The sequence below is a fragment of the Macaca thibetana genome, chromosome X (assembly GCF_024542745.1).
Source record: "Macaca thibetana thibetana isolate TM-01 chromosome X, ASM2454274v1, whole genome shotgun sequence".
In the NCBI taxonomy this organism is placed as follows: Eukaryota; Metazoa; Chordata; class Mammalia; order Primates; family Cercopithecidae; genus Macaca; species Macaca thibetana.
In genome coordinates, this window is record NC_065598.1 from 39,803,743 (window position 1) to 39,814,058 (window position 10,316).

Genomic DNA, 10,316 nt, shown 5'->3' on the forward strand with positions numbered 1-10,316 from the left:
CCAGAAGCAAGTATTTCTTAGGGCAAGTAGCTAAGGTATTTTTGCTTGTTTTCAGTATTATTTTAACATGGGGACATGAGCGTATGCCTGGTCCCAGTATTGTTTAACATAGGGACAGGGAATAACAAATTACCCCAAAACTTCATGACTTAAAACAATAAACATTTATTATCTCACAGTTTCTGAGAGTTAGGAATTTGAGAGTGGCTTAGCTGGGTGGTCCTGGCTTGAGGTGTCTCATGAGGTTGCAGCTAGGGTGTTGGCCGGCACTTCCAACAGTTATCTGAAAGCTTTCCTGGGACTGAAGGACCCACTTTCAAGGTTGCTCGCTCACATAGACAGTACAATGGGGTTGGCTGTTGGCAGGAGGGCTCAGTTTCTTGCCATGTGGTCCTGTCCAATGGGACTGCTTGAGTGCACTTATGGCATCGTAGCTGGCTTCCCTGAGAGCAAGTGACTCAAAAGAGAGCCAGACTGAGCCCACAATATCTTTTATTACCTAACCTTGAAGTCTCAGTTTATCATTTCTACACTATCTTATTGGTTATATAGGTCGGCCTTATTTAATGTGGGAGGTGACTGTGCAAGGAGTTAATATCAGGGGGCGAGAATCCCAGGGAGAGGGAATAATGTGGTTTCAGTTCTTAGTGGTAAGTGAGGGATAGTAATATAAGGGGAATGGAGGTTTCTGGGTTTTAGAGCTGAGAAGCAGTGGTGGCAAATCTGAACATGTAGGTTGGGGGGACCCACTGACTGACCCAACATTCCACCCACTTCTTTTGGTATGTTGTTCCGGTTACTGTTGCTACATAACAAGTTACTCCAAAATTTAGTGACTTCAAACAAACATTTCATTATGCTCATGGACTTTCTGGGTCAGGAATTGGTGCAGGGCACAATAGGGGATGGCTTGACTGTGCATTGCAATGTCTGAGGCCTTAGCTGGAAAGACTCAAAGATCAGAGATGATGTGATGCTTAGGAACTGGGGTCATCTGAAGGTTCCAGCATTTACATGTCTGGTGCCTGGACTAGGAAGACTCAAATACTTGAACTGTGGATTGAAGAGTTATCAGATGACCTCACCATGTAGCTTGGGCTTCCTCACAGCATGGCAGCCTTAGTATAGTGGGACTTCTTACACGGCAACTCAGGGCTTCAAGTGTGATTGTTCCAGAAAACACGGTGGAAGCTGCATGGGCTCTTAGGACCCAGCCTTGGGAACTTCCACTGTGTTGATTGAACCAGTCACAAGCCTGCCTGGATTCAAGGGAAGGGGACACAGACCTCATTTCTCAATGTCAATGGAGAATGTCAATGTCACATTGTAGAAGAGCACATGAGGTGGATGATATTGTTGCAGCCATTCTTGGGAAATACAGTCTGCCATTCGTGACAATTTCCTAAAGCTTTTGTCTTTGATGGGTGGGAGCAGTGGGGGTGGGAGGAATTTGGGCCCAGGGCATCCTACAGAGCTATCTTTGTTAGACAATGCTTGTTCTGTCCTAATCATAGCTTGCTGGCTGCAATGGTATAAACGTTTGTGTCCCCCTAAAATTCATATGCTAATACTAATCCTCAGTGCAATAGTATTAAGAAATGGCGCTTTTGGGAAATGATGAGTTCATGAGGGCTCTGTCCTCATGGGATTAGTGCCCTTATAAAAGAGGCCCAAGGGAGCTTATTTGTCCCTTCCACCGTGTCCTCACACATAGAAGGCGCCATCTATGACACAGAGGGCCCTCACTAGACGCTGAATCTGCTGGTGCCTCGATCTTGGACTTTCCAGCCTCCAGAACTGTGGGCAATAAATTTCTGTTGTTTATAAGCCACCCAATTTATGGTAATTTTTTATGGCAACCTAAACAGACCAAGACACTGGCCCAAGCCCAAGCTGACGGGGACACACAAGGAGGAACAGATGAATCTAGGAAAGGTGGTTCTTCACACAGGCACATAGGACAGTGTCCCAGAGGATGGTGCCAGAGAGAGCTCAGACTGTGTGGCCTTGAACAAGTGGCTTGACACTTGTGTGCCCTATCTCTAAATTGGGAAGGATAAGCCCTGTCTCGGGATTTCTTTTTTTTTTTTTTTTGAGACAGAGTCTCACTCTGTCGCCTAGGCTGGAGTGCCGTGGCGCGATCTTGGCTCACTGTAAGCTCCACCTCCTGGGTTCACGCCATTCTCCTGCCTCAGCCTCCTGAATAACCGGGACTACAGGCGCCCACCACCATGCTCAGCTAATTTTTTGTATTTTCAGTAGAGACAGGGTTTCACCATGTTAGTCAGGATGGTCTCGATCTCCTGACCTCATGATCCGCCTGCTTTGGCCTCCCAAAGTGCTGGGATTATAGGCGTGAGCCACCGTGCTCGGCCAGGATCTCTCTAAGGAGCAGGTTATGTTCAGTGTGTCAAGTTATAGCAGAGTGGCTGGCACAGAGTGGGCATTCAGGGGATGGTAGCTGCCATCAGGATATCATGATGACTTCCTCACCCCTTATCCAATCTGAGTCCAATGATCTGTGGCACAGTATTAGATGTGGCTGGGTAACAAATCACCCCAAAATTTAGTGGCTTAAAATAATGAAAGTCTTTTTTTAAAAAGCAAACAAACAAACAAACAAACAAAAAAACAACTGCCCTTGTTCCTGTGACTCCGAATCCAGAGCTTGGCTGGGCAGGGTGGCTTAGGATCTCTCAAGAGGTTGGCTTCAGAAGTTGGCAGTTCTCTGAAGGCTTAGCTTCCGAGGTGGTCCACTCATGTGGCTGTTGGCTGGGAGCCTCAGTTCTCTTCACCTAGGCCCTTTGCAGGGCTGTGTAAGTGTCCTCTAGGCATGATGGCTGGCATCCGCTAGAGCAGGGCTTCTCCATGATGGCAGAATCTGCATCTGTCTTAGTCCTGCTGGATCTCCAAAGCCCAGCCTGATGCCTGGCCCAGTGCATTCTGTGAGGTTCCAAAGACTGAGAGCTGCCTTAAGTATTCTGTTCTTTACATTATTCTGCAAGGTCTTTTCGTGACTCTGCCTATGTTGGCAGTGATCTCCGGTTTTAAAGAAGATCCATGCACCTCTGATTGGGAGAACCTTGGGGAAAAGAGAAAATTCAGGCCTGCCAAGTCTCAGGCCCCGCTGCCCCTCCTTGCCAGAGACTTTCCTTCTAGAGCTCAGCCTTGGGCTTCTGAGTGCATCCTAACAGAGTCCACATTCACAGAAACCCAAATAACTGTTCCACAAGGCAGAGGGCTGTGTGGGCCCTGCGAGAAAGGAGAGAGCATATAGGAAGGAGCTCACATCCTGCCAAGGGTAGCCAAGGAACCCAGTGTTCCAGCTGGGCCAAGAAGGACTGGTCAAAGTTGCTGTTCTGGTTAAGTAGCATGTGCAAAGGCCCTGGGGTGGGAAGATAAGGAACAGGTTCTGGGGCTGCTGAACAGCAAGGATGGGCTGGGAGGGCAGGGACAGATGACGCCAGAACACAGGGTTAAAGCTGAATCAAAGGACAGTGGGATAACTGAGGCAGCCACAAGAAGGAAAATGGGGCTGGGGTGAAGAAAATGAAGCAGAGAGCTGAACCAAAGCCACAGCCCTGAGAAAGCGATGATGTAAGGGAAGGAAAGAGGCACTGGGGAGAGATATTTAGATGTAAATCTGACCAGACTAGATATCCAGATTAGATTAGAGGGCAGGAGGTGGGATGGGTGGGTGAGTGGTTTTCCCTCTGAATATTTAGAAGCAGCTGTGTTTAAGGAGGCTTAAGGTGTTTACTCAGTGTCCTGGGACCAGAAAGAGACTCCAGAAAGCCTGGGGCCCGGCAGAGTTTGGGCCATGATGTCATTCACACAGGGAGTCTGGCTGCAGCTTGTCTGGGGTGAGGTCCCCACTGCGGCTTGTCTCCTAGGCAACCGACTCTGCTCAGAAACACGCAGTAATGACTCTCTAGATTTGCAGGTTACCAAGCACATGAAACATATATCTTTGTTTCATTTAATTGTCCCAGTGGGAATTATCCCCATTCTACAGATGAAGCCACTGAGGCCTCAAGGCTCGGAGAGGTCGAGTATCTTCTCTCAGGCCAAGGAGATGGCAGAGCTGGGCCTGGAACCCAGTGGTCCTAACCCCTAGCCAAGTCTTCTCTCCAACACACTTTCCTGCTTTCTAGTCTCACAGCTCCCTTAAGAGCTATTTCTACTGAATCCAGTTCACAAGTATTTGCAGAGCTCCTCTGTGAGGTGGGCAGGTGTGGCAGGCTTCAGGTGAAGTTGCAAGCATCTCTGGGTTTTTGGGTGGGGGATCCTGAGAGAAGTATGTTAGGAGTGTGAGTAGTATGATGGGCTGAAAGTGGAGGGGAGGGACACTAAGATCAGAGCCATCAATCAGAAACAGGTCCCTGAAGGCAGACCGTCAGGACGACAAGGATCTTGGGCAAAGGCCCATCAAGGCAAGTGTCAAGTTCACAGAGAACTTGATAACAGGCCTCTCTGCTATCTCCCTCTTCTGGTGCCAGATGTTCATGAATTTGACCTCACCTTTCTGGTTTTGTCTTGTTTATTGTCCCCACTGCACTGCAAGGACCTACCCTCCCCCTACCACGCCCCTCTTTGTCGGTTCCCTCTTCCAGGAATAGGTGGCCAGGGTAGTACCAGGACCCAGAGAGGAGCTGAGTCCCAGGCTCTTATTTCCTTCCCCAGCTCCCTTTGCCTCTGGAACACCTAAGTGCTTTCTGCGACAAGCTCTCTAAATGATTGGAACTTTCTCCCAAATCAGCACTTTTTCATGCTACATTAGCATTTATTGGTTTGATATTTACATTTGGCAAAGGAGCACCCAGTCCCTGGGTCCCTGGGAGCACACACCATCAACTGAAACAGACGCTAATTGCCATTCATTCCCCTCCCTTCATCCCCTCAGCCCCGCCCCCATCCACCATCTGCTTTGTCCTCCCCCCACCCCCAGTCCAGTAAAAGAAAGTTCTGAAGGGGTTATCTTTACAGACCAAAAGTTCTGCTGATAAACAGGGGCCCTGCAGAGAGGAGAGAGGTATTCCCTACACAGAAGTCCTGGCAGGACCAATCTGAATTTGCATTGCAGTAATGCATATTATACTCGAAAGGAGTAGAATATCCTTGAGGGCAGGAATCTATTTTGGTTCTTTGAATTTTTCCACATCCCCCTCCAAGACCAAGGATCAAGCTGTCAGAGGCGTTTGAACCAGAGCAACTCCATGTTGAATAGGGGCTGGGTGAAATAAGGCTGAAACCTACTAGGCTGCATTCCTAGACGGTTAGGCATTCTAAGTCACAGGATGAGAGAGGAGGTCAGCACAAGATACAGGTCATGAGGACTTGCTGATAAAACAGGTCGCAGCAAAGAAGCCAGCTAAAACCCACCAAAACCAAGATGGCAACGAGAGTGACCTCTGGTCATCCTCACTGCTACACTCCCACCAGCACCATGACAGTTTACAAATGCCATAGCAACGTCAGGAAGTTATTCTATATGGTCTAAAAAGAGAAGGCATGAATAATCCACCCCTTGTTTAGCATATCATCAAGAAATAACCATAAAAATGGGCAACCAGCAGCCCTGGGGCTGTTCTGCCTATGGAGTAGCCATTCTTTTATTCTTCTACTTTCTTTCTTTTTTTTTTTTTTTGAGACGGAGTCTCGCTCTGTTGCCCGGGTTGGAGTGCAGTGGCGGGATCTCAGCTCACTGCAAGCTCCGCCTCCCGGGTTTACGCCATTCTCCTGCCTCAGCCTCCCGAGTAGCTGGGACTACAGGGGACCGCCACCTCGCCCGGCTAGTTTTTTGTATTTTTTAGTAGAGACGGGGTTTCACTGTGTTAGCCAGGATGGTCTCGATCTCCTGACCTCGTGATCCGCCCGTCTTGGCCTCCCAAAGTCCTGGGATTACAGGCTTGAGCCACCACGCCCGGCCTATTCTTCTACTTTCTTAATAAACTTGCTTTCACTTAGCTCTATGGACTCACCTCGAATTCTTTCTTGAGTGAGATCCAAGAACCCTCTCTTGGGGTCTAGATCAAGAACCCTTTCCGGTAACAAAGCTAGGCAAATGGTAGATTCTCTAAGAGCATTTGTCTACTCTGAAATTAGTAGAAAGTTCCTCCCTCCCTCTCTCTGGCAGCTGCAGTGAAAGACAGCAAAGGAATTATCCGGGAATCACGAGGAGAATGGAGACCACATGGAAAGGAGGTAAGTTCTCCCTTTTCCCTTTCAAAATCCCCTACAGATTTGACCAAGGAGCCTAGGCCTGCAAGGTTGTGGTGGAGGGAGGAAGCTGTGTGGTAATGTGGTTAGAGTTCAGCTAGAACTGGCTCCAAAAGTCGGCGTTGCTGTGTGACTAGTGCTGGGCTGTTTACTCCACCTCTCTGGGCCTCAGTTTCCTTTTTGGTAAAATCACACTTCCGATCTTTTCTTTCCTCATGGGCTGGTGGTGAAGATGAAGTGAGATCAGGCATGTATGTAATGGGCTTAGGGCACCCTGCCAGGCACACAATAGGCTTAGGAGATGGTGGTTCCTGGTATTTCTTCAGACTTTTGGGCCCCATGCCTTGTGAGAGTGGAGTCCTAAGTGTACATTATAATTCCCGAGGGTGTCTCAGTATATTTATGCTGTCCCCTGTGGTTTTGAAGGGCAGGCTCTCACATCAGCCTCAGAGCCTTGCTACTCAAAGTAGGGTCTGCAGATCAGCAGCAGCAGCTTCACCATCACCCAGGGGGCTGTTAGAAAGGCCCACTCTAGACCTGCTGAATCCAAATCTGCATTTTAAGAAGATCCCTCAGTGACTCATACACACATTAAACTTTGAGAAGCACTTTAGAAACCCCCCTGTGAGATATCCAATGTGGAAATGACTACTCTCAATTTGAGGATGCAAAAATTTCCTCAAAGAATTGATGACGTTCTTTCCCCAATCCCATGAACATCTAGAAGAGAGAAGAGGGTTTGTGACTCCTGTGTGTCCTGGAAACTTCTCTCTACCCATAGTTCTTCCTTGAAGGCTCAGCGCACTCCAGTGAAAGGCAGAGATGAGTGGGCAAAGAGACTAGGGTTTCCTCTGCAGTCACATATCCAGGAAGGGGTCAGGGATGCCTGTGGCTGTCTGTATCTGGAGTTCACCAGGAGGAGTTTGGGATATTGGCCTATCGGCTTGAGTTGGGATAACAAGAAGGCAGGAGAAAATGTCTTGTCAACAGACACAAACATTCTTTTGTTAAAATAGAATTTTCAAAAAGTTTAAAAAACTTGACTCTCATGCAAATGTAAAATGACCACATGTCAAAGATTTGATTTAGCTCATTAATTAATGAAGAAACCTGTAAGATGTTAAAACTTATACCCATGAGAATGGGAGGAACTAGTATTTATAGGCAATTTAATAGAAGAATGTTAGGATGAGATGGCTGGATTGGAAATTATTTGCATTTGTATCGGACAAAAATGTGAAAGTTAACCTCTGTCCCTACAGGGGCAATCAAGAGTGCAAGCCCAGCTTTGCACTGCAAGAACACCCAATAATCTCTTTTGCCTATTTCCAATTTGGGATAATTTTTTCTGACACTACCCTCTGCTAGTCCTTGAGAATCTGGAAATAGCTGTTGCTTGAGAATTACCCTTGGAATGGAATGTGGGCCTTGAAAGAAAGGGGGAAAGAAAAGATGAACAAACCCCTCTTCTACCAGATCTGGAGTGTGTGCTTCCCTGTCTACCTTCCCTGGGTCCTTTGGAGCACGGTGCAACTGCATGAGCTGGCATCATGCAGAGGGGAATGATGGCTCACAGGAGGGAGACAAGGCAGCCTGCTCCTGACTCTTATTCTCTGTAACCTTGGCTGTTGCACAGAGGGAGATGATGTATCTGCAAACATATGCAGCCTTGTCCAAAATATTTTCCCCTCCTATGTAGTTCTTGCCAATATTGTTAATCTGTGGGTTGACTTCAGACCAAAATAAATCTCCGGGCCCTGGCCACCAGCTAGCTAATTTTACTTTGTAACCAGGGAATAGAAAGTGCGGGCCCTCAGCCGACCATTCTGTGTTTATTTTGTTTTCTCTCTGCTGCAGTTTAAAAATCACATTTGGAAAAGTAGACCCTTTATGCAAAAGAACAGCCACTGAGAGAAACAGCAACAGAGATGGATGGATTAAAAACGGCAAGTTCTATCATCGCCACCCCCCGTCCCCCCACATACTTTTCTCTCTTTTCAGGATTCTGATGGTGCCTGTTGGCTGCTTCCGTGATGTCTGGAGTTGCAAAATGTGCCAGAAAGCAGAAGGATACACCGCCATTCAGAGAGGATTTTCTTAGGGACTTGAAGAAATTGACCTCGAAATTTCAGTAAATGAGAGGACTGTGGCTGGCCTGTATCTTTGGCACTGGGTACATCCTGTCATTCTTGTTGTACCTACATAAGAGAATTTAACTCTGGGTTCTCCCTGACTAATTCCAGGGGAAGTAAATGGGTAGACCCTTAACACTTCTGTGCCAGAAGGGACCTTGGAGGGCATCTAGTCCAACCTTGCCAGTTGAGAAGCAGGATTACCTAGTGGTTGGGAGCACAGACTTGAAGCCACATAGTCCCAGTTTGAAACTGACTCCATCGCTTACTAGCAGTATGACCTTGGGCAAGTTACTAACCTCTGCCTCAGTTTCCTCATCTGTAAGGTGGGGATGGCAATAATTGTCGTTGCATCATAGGACTCTAGTGGGGGACTAAATGAGTTAACACATGTAAAGCACCAAGAATGTGCAAAGCATACAATGAGCCCTTGATAAGATAAAGAAATGAGGCTCAGAGAGGAGGAGCAACCTCCCCAAGGTCACTCCAGGAATTGACAAACTGAATTGGATTCGATGAAAAAAGAAAAGAGGTTATCGCTTCTTGGAAATTTTGACTAATAACTGTTTTCTTTGCCTGTGTTACATCATCTTGGCTGAACACTTGGAGAGAACCCTCATGTGGAAGTCAGGGCAGTGCATTCTGTTGTGGGTGTACCTCTCACTGACGGTGGCCCTAGTTTTGGGCTGGATGGTCTCTGGGATTCCTGTCGGTACTAACATCTTATAATTCAAAATCAGGGTCTGCACTCTCCATTCAAGCCAAGCCTGTCTTTTCCTACAACACTCTTTGCACTCTTTGTTTCCCCCTCCACCCCATCCCCACCATTTTCCTCTGCCATTTTGCCCAACTGTATCTCATGAGCATCAACAACCAGTTTCCCTTTGGCTTTCTGACTCTGCCCCCTCCTCATTATTCCCTCCCCTTCTCCCCACTGCTAGGGCAATTATGGTCATCAACTGCCCCACACCTTAGCCCTGCAGTTGCCATATTTAAGCTGATTGTACATGATCAGTCTTGTAGGTTCTTGAAAGTTACCATGTTGGCAGCTTGAAAGTAGGGACTTCATTTATGCCTTATCATGACCCATTTTGAGGGCCTCATAGAGTGCCCTTGGCAAGGTTATCCTTTACGGTTTGTTGACCGACTCCAAAACGATTTGAAATATTGGATGAAATCTTATATTATCAAGATTCTCTCTAGTACATTCAGTACAGCTATCACTGACGTCCTTTGTTTGCAAGGAAGCCAGTATTGCCAAACTCTAAAACCCAACAAAAAGGATATTTTAGAACAATTATAATTTCAAACTTGAAAATGTCCTGCTGAGACACAGGAGTATGTTAGATACTTCTGCCACCCTCCTTTCTCCTCAACCTCATCCCGCCCCACTCTCCCTAATATACAGGCCCAAGTCAAATTTTACATTACCACCTATTGGTGAAATGAGCCATTGCAGCCCAGCTCTACAAGACATTGTAAATGCCTGGGTAACAGCAAGTGGTGTAGACCCTTTTATGGTTCATAAGCATATTGATTACATTTTCATGCTATTGTGTGAGATGAACTTCCCTCAAACCTTGTTATGATGTCAGCACATTATCCATCTGATGTGAAAAAAAAAATGGTGAGTGGAGATTGAAATGCTGGGAGCTGAGAAGGTAGAGTCAGGTATGGCCCAGAGAAATATTTTGGATTAGGCAGATCCCAAGGAAATAGTGAGGGCTAATAACAGAGGAAGTCTTAGAGTACAAAAGAAATGACTAAGCACTTTAGGGGCTGCAGAGGAAAAGTAAACAGCTATTTGGGGACACCAACTTCTCCACTGTATACTAACACTAGTGTAAATATAGCAAGGCCCAGTGTATATATAACAATGCAGATATAGCTGACTGACCACCAATGTAATCCTGCCTTTCCCAAATCTTTTTTCCTAAAGTTGTTGGAGAGCAATTAAAAATTCAA

At 46.8% G+C, this 10,316-nt stretch overlaps 1 non-coding gene across 1 annotated transcript; it reads left to right on the plus strand.

The window, feature by feature from the left end:
- Nucleotides 1-9,860: 9,860 nt before the first annotated feature.
- LOC126947061 (small nucleolar RNA U13) lies at nucleotides 9,861-9,964 on the plus strand. Its single transcript, XR_007722908.1, has one exon. It is a non-coding gene; the product is annotated as a small nucleolar RNA U13 (small nucleolar RNA).
- Nucleotides 9,965-10,316: the final 352 nt, after the last annotated feature.